The sequence below is a fragment of the Coregonus clupeaformis genome, unplaced genomic scaffold (genome assembly GCF_020615455.1).
Source record: "Coregonus clupeaformis isolate EN_2021a unplaced genomic scaffold, ASM2061545v1 scaf4276, whole genome shotgun sequence".
NCBI lineage: Eukaryota > Metazoa > Chordata > Actinopteri > Salmoniformes > Salmonidae > Coregonus > Coregonus clupeaformis.
In genome coordinates, this window is record NW_025537730.1 from 9349 (window position 1) to 18718 (window position 9370).

A 9370-nucleotide genomic window follows, 5' to 3' on the forward strand; every position below is an offset into this window, starting at 1 on the left:
GTTTCAATAAATTAATCTTAAATGGCCCTTGTTTTTTTATTGACTGAATGTATATGAGGCAATTTAACAATTTAGGATTTGTTATCTGTAATGGTAATGATACATTAGGCATTGTTGTTCACTGTTGGCATATAGATAAATGCGCACATATTTTTATCCTGTGCCACCCTTGTTCTAGTCATGCAGGTACAGTCAAAAAAGGTAAAATGCCGTCTGGATTACTGCAACTCGCTGTTGGCTGGGCTCCCTGCCTGTGCCATTAAACCCCTACAACTCATCCAGAATGCCGCAGCCCGTCTGGTGTTCAACCTTCCCAAGTTCTCTCACGTCACCCCGCTCCTCCGCACACTCCACTGGCTTCCAGTTGAAGCTCGCATCTGCTACAAGACCATGGTGCTTGCCTACGGAGCTGTGAGGGGAACGGCACCTCCGTACCTTCAGGCTCTGATCAGTCCCTACACCCAAACGAGGGCACTGCGTTCATCCACCTCTGGCCTGCTGGCTTCCCTACCTCTGCGGAAGCATAGTTCCCGCTCAGCCCAGTCAAAACTGTTCGCTGCTCTGGCACCCCAATGGTGGAACAAGCTCCCTCACGACGCCAGGACAGCGGAGTCACTCACCACCTTCCGGAGACATTTGAAACCCCACCTCTTTAAGGAATACCTGGGATAGGATAAAGTAATCCCCCCCCCCTTTACTCCAACCCCCAAAAAAAAAAAAAAAAAAAAAACATTGTAAAGTGGTTATCCCACTGGCTATAGGGTGAATGCACCTATTTGTAAGTCGCTCTGGATAAGAGCGTCTGCTAAATGACGTAAATGTAAAATGTAAATGTAAAATGTAAATGTGAAGCATTTCTCTAAGCAGCAATTGTGTGTAATCTTCCCACATTGAATGCAATGTATTCACTTAGGCATCATGTATTGTGACGGCTCTCTTTTCGCAACACCATACCTGATTTACGGTTAACGGCTGATACCAGGCTGAAGCTGCAAGTAAAGTTGAGAAATACCCATAGACTTCAGTCACCGCATAATAGAAAAAACCCGCCCTATTTTGGAGATTTCGCAATTTGGGTTTTCCGTGGAGGGGAGGAGTTGAACTTTCTGGTACATGATTCACTTCCTTCATCATGGCAGTACGCAGAGCATTATTTATTTCCTTCAATTTAAATATGTTGTCGTAGCACTTAGCCTGTACCTATAAGCCAATAATGCAGCTTATGTTGAAGTCTAGAAGAAAGAATGGTGTCTGATTGAGGTATCGAATAGCCTGCTGAAATAAGTATTTCTTTGGTGGCTTTATCTACTCCTAAATCCAACAACACAATGCGAGGAGTGTTATTTAACTTAAATTACCAGTGGTACCTGGGAGATCGCAAGGGGGGCTCGCGGTGAATTGCATATCAAGATACCTCAAAGTAGTTTACGACGGCTGGCAGTCATTCGTCAAACGGACAGGTACGTTTTATGTGTAATAGGCTATACTCTGTAGCCTACTGCCTAGATAATCTTGAGGGTGCTCGACTGTGTTTTAATTGGAAGGATTCCCAAGACCGTGTGGTTGCCGTTTTCCATATGATTTACTGACACGTGCTGAATGGTCCAGTAAATCAAGCCCGGTACTGGCACGGCCGCCGTGTCCCTCGTTCCTCTCTGATCATAAATTTGTCTGACTCAACTGCAGCCGGCTGTCACCTCACCCTACAATAGCCACTCTGCCCTACACGGCGTGTCACCTCTGGTCGCAGTCTTCAGCGCTACAGAGGGAACCGGTGGATTTGTGGAGATGTAAGTATTACCACATTGTGCTCTGTTGCCGTGTATTACCTATTGTGCACTGTTGCTGTACTAGTTGCATGTATAGACAATAGCTTTCCTTTTATTCACTCTCAGCCTATAATCCAAACAATTCAAGCAATAATGCTTTTCCCATACAGTGCAAGCAGAGAAATCTCTATACATCTATTGTAATTAATTTATGCGTTTTAATACAGTTTGTCAGTTTTGACAGAAAGACCCTCCTCTTCTCCATCAGATTGTGATTGGACCTGGTTAAGCAAATGACAGACTGAGACATTGGCGTTTGTCTCGCTGTTGTCTGAGCTTGCTAGAGGACACAGGAAGAGTGCAATATCGATTATAGCAGATAATTAGATTTTCTTTCAGACATGAGTGCTCTTTTGTGGAAGCAGAATCAATTAATTTAAGATATAGATGCAAGTCCCGTTTTAAGTAATTTCGTGATTCATTAGAAAACTTCTCCCTATCATCCTGTGGTTGAATGATAATGAGAAATTCTAAGGCTAATTCAGGCAGTATAGGCGATGTTTCCAGAAAATTGGCTACTAAAGCAGTCATTTGTGACACTCAGATAAGCAGAAAGAAGATAGTGGTTTTTAGTTAAATTAGCCTAAGTAGCCTAACCTTAAATTAAAATGCTGTTGTGTCCAATATTGTATTGTACATCAAATGAAGTAGCCTAACTTTATTTTGCACAAGTCAGCTTATGTTACATTTGAGCAGAAACTAAAGTGAATATAAAGGGAGAGTTGAAAGAGATGGTTCACCCAAATTACATTTACATTTTAGTCATTTAGCAGACGCTCTTATCCAGAGCGATTTACAGTTAATGAGTGCATACATTTTTCATACTGGCCCCCGTGGGAATCGAACCCACAACCCTGGCGTTGCAAGCGCCATGCTCTACCAACTGAGCTACAGGAGGCCTACATATAGGTTTCCTTACCCTGTTTATAGACTGCTTACAGGGTAAGAAAACCAATATGTAATTTGGTTGAACTATCCCTTTAAGATAAACATCTGTTTTCAGATTACACATCTGTGTGAGTTTAGTGTTCTTTTGTTTTTCATGTTACGTACAGCGTCAGTGTATCTGTGTTTATATTTGACCATGTTTTGTGCCTTACATTTACGTCATTTAGCAGACGCTCTTATCCAGAGCGACTTACAAATTGGTGCATTCACCTTATAGCCAGTGGGATAACCACTTTCCAATGTAATTTTTTGTATAAATTATTATTATAATTTTTTTATCTTTGTATTTTTTTCTTTTCTTTTCTTTTTTTTCTTTTCATTCATTTTTTTTTGGGGGGTTGGGGTAAGGGGGTGGGTAGAATGATTACTTTATCCTATCCCAGGTATTCCTTAAAGAGGTGGGGTTTCAAATGTCTCCGGAAGGTGGTGAGTGACTCCGCTGTCCTGGCGTCGTGAGGGAGCTTGTTCCACCATTGGGGTGCCAGAGCAGCGAACAGTTTTGACTGGGCTGAGCGGGAACTATGCTTCCGCAGAGGTAGGGAGCCAGCAGGCCAGAGGTGGATGAACGCAATGCCCTCGTTTGGGTGTAGGGACTGATCAGAGCCTGAAGGTATGGAGGTGCCGTTCCCCTCACAGCTCCGTAGGCAAGCACCTATGGTCTTGTAGCAGATGCGAGCTTCAACTGGAAGCCAGTGGAGTGTGCGGAGGAGCGGGGTGACGTGAGAGAACTTGGGAAGGTTGAACACCAGACGGGCTGCGGCATTCTGGATGAGTTGTAGGGGTTTAATGGCACAGGCAGGGAGCCCAGCCAACAGCGAGTTGCAGTAATCCAGACGGGAGATGACAAGTGCCTGGATTGGGACCTGTGCCGCTTCCTGTGTATGGCAGGGTCGTACTCTCCGAATGTTGTAGAGCATGAACCTACAGGATCGGGTCACCGCCTTGATGTTAGCGGAGAACGACAGGGTGTTGTCCAGGGTCACGCCAAGGCTCTTCGCACTCTGGGAGGAGGACACAACGGAGTTGTCAACCGTGATGGCGAGATCATGGAACAGGCAGTCCTTCCCGGGAGGAAGAGCAGCTCCGTCTTGCCAAGGTTCAGCTTGAGGTGGTGATCCGTCATCCATACTGGTGAACATGACTGGTATCGAAGGGAAAGAGAAGATATTGTGGGTGCGTAGCAATGATAGGAGAGGCCGGGGATAGACAGAGCCAAGTACTTGGTGAGAGGAGAGGGCGGCCTGGGGGACACCAGTGGTGAGAGCACGTGGTGCGAGAGCTTCGACGCACTGGAGCGCTCCAAGAGTGAGCCGGCGGAGATGCCCAGCTCGGAGAGGGTGGAGAGGAGGAACTGATGGTTCACAGTATCAAAGGCAGCAGACAGGTCTAGAAGGACAAGAGCAGAGGAGAGAGAGTTAGCTTTAGCAGTGCGGAGAGCCTCCGTGACTCAGAGAAGAGCAGTCTCAGTTGAATGACCAGTCTTGAAACCTGACTGGTTTGGATCAAGAAGGTCATTCTGAGAGAGATAGCAAGAGAGTTGGCTAAAGACGGCACGCTCAATAGTTTTGGAGAGAAAAGAAAGAAGGGATACTGGTCTGTAGTTGTTGACATCAGAGGGATCGAGTGTTGGTATTTTGAGAAGGGGTGCAACTCTCGCTCTCTTGAAGACGGAAGGGACATAGCCAGCGGTCAAAGATGAGTTGATCGGAGGTAAGGAAGAAGGTCACCGGAGATGGTCTGGAGAAGAGAGGAGGGGATAGGTTCAAGCGGGCAGGTTGTTGGGCGGCCTGCCGTCACAAGTCGCAAGATTTTATCTGGAGAGAGGGGAGACAGAAGTCAAAGCATAGGGTAGGGCAGTGTGAGCAGGACCAGGAGTGTCATTTGACTTAACAAACGAGGATCGGTTGTCGTCAACCTTCTTTTCAAATTGGTTGACGAAGTCATCCACAGAGAGGGAGAGGGGGGGATTCAGCAGGGAGGAGAATGTGGCAAAGAGCTTCCTAGGGTTAGAGGCAGATGCTTGGAATTTAGAGTGGTAGAAAGTGGCCTTAGCAGCAGAAACAGATGAAGAAAATGTAGAGAGGAGGGAGTGAAAAGATGCCAGGTCCGCAGGGAGTCTAGTTTTCTTCCATTTCCGCTCAGCTGCCCGGAGCTCTGTTCTGTGAGCTCGCAATGAGTCATCAAGCCACGGAGCTGGAGGGGAGGACCGAGCCGGCCGGGAGGATAGGGGGACATAGAGAGTCAAAGGATACAGAAAGGGAGGAGAGGAGGGTTGAGGAGGCAGAATCAGGAGATTGGAGGGAGAAGGATTGAGCAGAGGGAAGAGATGATAGGATGGAAGAGGAGAGAGTAGCGGGAGAGAGAGAGCGAAGGTTGCGACGGCGCATTACCATCTGTGTAGGGGCAGAGTGAGTAGTGTTGGAGGAGAGCGAGAGAGAAAAGGATACAAAGTAGTGATCGGAGACATGGAGGGGAGTTGCAGTGAGATTAGTAGAACAACAGCATCTAGTAAAGATGAGGTCAAGCGTATTGCCTGCCTTGTGAGTAGGGGGGGACGGTGAGAGGGTGAGGTCAAAAAAGGAGAGGAGTGGAAAGAAGGAGGCAGAGAGAAATGAGTCAAATGTAGACGTAGGGAGGTTGAAATCCCCCAGAACTGTGAGGGGTGAGCCATCCTCAGGAAAGGAACTTATCAAGGCGTCAAGCTCATTGATGAACTCTCCAAGGGAACCTGGAGGGCGATAGATGACAAGGATATTAAGCTTAAATGGGCTAGTGACTGTGACAGCATGGAATTCAAATGAGGAGATAGACAGATGGGTCAGGGGAAAAATTGAGAATGTCCACTTGGGAGAGATGAGGATTCCTGTGCCACCACCCCGCTGACCAGATGCTCTCGGGGTATGCGAGAACACATGGTCAGTTGAAGAGAGAGCAGTAGGAGTAGCAGTGTTTTCAGTGGTAATCCATGTTTCCGTCAGCGCCAAGAAGTCGAGGGACTGGAGGGTAGCATAGGCTGAGATGAACTTTGCCTTGTTGGCAGCAGAACGGCAGTTCCAGAGGCTGCCTGAGACCTGGAACTCCACGTGGGTGGTGCGTGCAGGGACCACCAGGTTAGAGAGGCAGCAGCCACGCGGTGTGAGGCGTTTGTATAGCCTGTGTGGAGAGGAGAGAACAGGGATAGGCAGAGGCATAGTTGACAGGCTGCAGCAAATGGCTACAATAATGCAGAGGAGATCGGAATGAAATGAACTAAACATCTGGGAAAGGAGAGAGCGGGGCCTCCCTCACCACAACTCCCAAAAATAACTCTCACAACTTCCACCTCAGAAACTATAATTGTTGTAAACTACAGCGGTTCAATGTTTTCTAGGAATAGACTAACTTAGTTTATTCAGCTAGCTAACTAGGTACAGTATTATTCTGTGAAAATCGTCCGGGCACCTAGTCATAAGACGCCACAGCCAGCTAGCATGCCGGACTCCAACAACACGGTTTAGCGCCAATACTCGGCCACAACAAACCACCAGTGTATCAACACGCAAGCAGATCGTTCGTGTCCGTGTCTAACGTTGTGGGTTAGTCCCGACAGCTTGAGCGAGTCCGTCGTCAACTTATTCAGCCAGTTAGTTAGCTAGAATAGTTAGCAAACTAGCTAGCCATTGCTTTCAGACAAAGAAGAACCCCTCCTTTCACGGCACGAACACACAGAGAGAGCCAAACTAACGTTAACTAGTCACCCATGTCCCGAATTCCTTGAACGACTCGGGCTACCAATATGTAAAAAACAAAACACAACTGTAGGTTATGACTTACCCCTAGCAGCTACTGTTAGCTAGCCAAGTGCAAAGCTAGTCTTGGTCATAGAGTCCTCTCATCTTCATTTCTGTGTTTCTAATATACCTATTCCACATGTCACTGTGTCTCAGGCTGGAATTCAATCAAAACCGCCTCAACAGTTTCTTTAATTACAAACTAATGCTCATGCATGCATACTTTTTATTCTGATGAATATCTATACTATATGTGGGTAGTCTACCTGGTTGTTGTTGTAGATTTTAAAGTACACTTTTAGAAAAAATTGTTCCAAAAGGGTTCTTTGCCTGTCCCCAATAGGAGAACCATTTTGGGTTCCATGTAGAACCCTCTGTGGAAATGGTTTTACATGGAACCAAAATGGGTTATTCAAAGGGTTATCCTATGGGGACAGCCAAATAACCCTTTTAGGTTCTAGATAGCACTTCGTTTTATACTCTTAGAAAAAAAATCTGTGATTTTATTTGACTATGGGAATCAAGAGCTATGCTCTAAATACTGCAGAGCGGGTTTGATCGAATTGAGCCCTAAGTGTCTCCAAGTTATATTTAATTCTACATCTCTGTTCAGTGCCAGTGTATCTGGACAGGCAGACCAAGCAAAGTGTAATGATGTCATGTCATAGTATTGTGAGGACCGAGGTAGAGTTACGAGATAATTGGTTTGGGGCCATGGAGTCTACATTCCTTATGTCAAAGGAGATTACTGATGTTTAGGGTAGTATGATTGATGGACAGGATATAATGACTTGGGGCAAAGGGTAATAACAACAGAGAAAGGGAGTGCCTATGATGGTTGCCAGATGTATGTGAAAGGAAGGATAACCAAGAGTATAAAAGCTGTGAGATTTGTGTGTGTGGGCAGTTCAACTGACAAAGGGCAGAGCTATGTCCGTTTGTTAGATGAACCCACAAGCTCGTGATCCAATAAATACTTGGTATAAGATCTCCACAGAATGTCTAAGTAAATTCTTACATCCTTGATTACTTGAATACCAGAGAAACTCATCATAACACCAAGCCAAGTTTTCTGAGTGCCTCAGTCAGTGATAGTATGGCACAGAGACTTTGGGCAGAAGGTAGCAGCCTCTTGTTCATCTCCCTCTGTGCTTTTGCAGTAAAAAGCGGTGATCGATGTTGTTGTTGTGGAGGTGGAGGCATCCATGTGCCTCCGGGGAGCCGCCACCCGCCATTACCTACCTCAGTCCTTTCATGCGTGGCAAATCACCATCATTTTGTATCCCCCTTCTCTCCTTTCCTCCACTTCTCTCTTTACTCTCTCCTTCCCTCCACTTCTCTCTTTCTCTCTAACATTCCCGATCTCGTCTCCTTCTCTCCAGCTCTCTCTTTCTTTCTGTCTCCTTCCCTCCATCTGTCTCTCTCTTTCTCTCTCCTTACCCCTATCTCTCTCTTTATCTCTTTACCTTCAACTCATCAACTCTCTCTCCCTCTCTCTCTCTCCATCTGCCTCTCCTATGACCCTGTCCCTCCAACTCTCTCTCCCTCTCTCTCTCTCCATCTGCCTCTCCTATGACCCTGTCCCTCCAACTCTCTCTCCCTCTCTCTCTCTCCATCTGCCTCTCCTATGACCCTGTCCCTCCAACTCTCTCTCCCTCTCTCTCTCTCCATCTGCCTCTCCTATGACCCTGTCCCTCCAACTCTCTCTCCCTCTCTCTCTCTCCATCTGCCTCTCCTATGACCCTGTCCCTCCAACTCTCTCTCCCTCTCTCTCTCTCCATCTGCCTCTCCTATGACCCTGTCCCTCCAACTCTCTCTCCCTCTCTCTCTCTCCATCTGCCTCTCCTATGACCCTGTCCCTCCAACTCTCTCTCCTCTCTCTCTCTCCATCTGCCTCTCCTATGACCCTGTCCCATCATTTAGTCTCTTTCACCTCAACCCCCTGCAAAGTGTGACAACTGACCGAGTGCTAAATCAATGTATGTATAATTAATAGCTGAGTTATTGTAGAGATCGAGGCAGACGTATTGTAATGATTTCCCTCTTCCTCCCCAGGGTTCTCTTCACCACAGCTCTCCTGTCTCTCTCAGTCGCCATGGTGGGAGTAGGAGGGGCTACTCCAGCCGCCACTCAATCCAGTGTCCACTCAGGTGAGTGGCAGTTCAGACAAGGTTTTGATTGGTCAGTATTATGCTCCACTCCAAATATGACCCCTAGTCCCCTCCGTAGCAAATTAATGTAGATTAGAAAAGATTGGATGTGAATATGAGAATAGCTCCGCTTTGCTAAATGGAGTTCACACCATATTTATTACACCTATCCAGTCCTTCCCAAACTGTCCCACATCTACGTGTTTAGGGTGTAGGGGCTTGGGGTAGAGTCCTACACGGGTCAGTTTTTTTGAGCCACACCCGCCCCACGCCAGCCACATCAATTTCGAGCCCCACCAGATACCCGACACCAGGACAGATTTTTCTCCACAACCCGACCCACCCGGATTGAATTGTTCCGAGAGCTGATCCGTTACCCGCCATATGACATTAATTTAATGATTAAAAAAAAAAATGAATCCAGAGTAGTAGGCTTTATTATAATTATTACTATTAGGCTATTATTACTAGTCCCCTTATTCAACATTTGGATAAAAGGAAACCATACCATGAATTAAGAACAATATGTTTTTATTTTCACAATGTGATGCGTCACTCAAATCGCTTTAAGAAACATTGCCTTCTATCACCAAGTAAAATTCTGAGTATGTGCAAATGTCCTTGGCAAATAAAGGTGATTCTGATTCTAATTAGCCTTCTTACCTAATGAAAG

At 46.3% G+C, this 9370-nt stretch overlaps 1 long non-coding RNA gene and 1 other non-coding gene across 2 annotated transcripts; one reads left to right on the forward strand and one right to left on the reverse strand.

Moving 5' to 3' along the window:
- Positions 1-886: 886 nt before the first annotated feature.
- LOC121562071 lies at positions 887-9091 on the forward strand. Its single transcript, XR_005999398.2, has 3 exons — positions 887-1460; positions 1687-1790; positions 8603-9091. It is a non-coding gene; the product is annotated as an uncharacterized LOC121562071 (long non-coding RNA).
- On the reverse strand, positions 2655-2729 carry trnaa-ugc. Its single transcript has one exon. It is a non-coding gene; the product is annotated as a tRNA-Ala (tRNA).
- Positions 9092-9370: the final 279 nt, after the last annotated feature.